Below are 670 nucleotides of genomic sequence, written 5' to 3'. Positions count from 1 at the left end.
GTCGTCATTGTTGCCAGCTACGGAATGAGAAAATGCATTCTGGAATTTTTGGCGCAAGAGATAAATGTGGTCGCGACGGGTATCTATAAAACTATAATATTGATCGCTGCGATCTGTACGATCGTTAAAGTCACATAAAAATCTGTCCTTATTTTTTTTTCTCTCGTTTGCGATCTAAAAGATTCCTGTGCAGATTGAAAACAGTGCTATCTGTTTTCTTTTTTTGCAGTCTTAGTTTGTTTCTGGGAAAAAGTGGATATAAGTAGATAATTCGCTTTCTTACTTTAAAAATGACACACCTAGAAAAAACGTAATTTCGAGTTATTAGCATGAATAAGGGTCTGCGCACAATGGAGGAACAGATATTAGATATTAAAATATTAACCTATCAGAATCGTGTATTTCGGTGTAACTGGTATCTGGATAGGTTAATATTTTAATATCTAATATTTGTTCCTCCATTGTGCGCAGACCCTTATTCGACGCGTTTTTGCATGAAACGAAAGAATCTGGCAGAAAAAAGCGTCGCTCTGCCCTACGAACCGAGATATTTAATGTTAAAGTTGACGACTATTCAGGTTAGGAAATCTGTCTTACCGACTATATATAGTGCTACGAGTATGCTTTCTTCATGCTCTCTGACCTCGTGCACAAGGGGCGCACAACTTCT

This window comes from Cyphomyrmex costatus, unplaced genomic scaffold (genome assembly GCF_001594065.2).
Source record: "Cyphomyrmex costatus isolate MS0001 unplaced genomic scaffold, Ccosl1.0 scaffold125, whole genome shotgun sequence".
NCBI classification, from domain to species: Eukaryota; Metazoa; Arthropoda; class Insecta; order Hymenoptera; family Formicidae; genus Cyphomyrmex; species Cyphomyrmex costatus.
Note: the sequence above shows the minus strand (reverse complement) of the source record.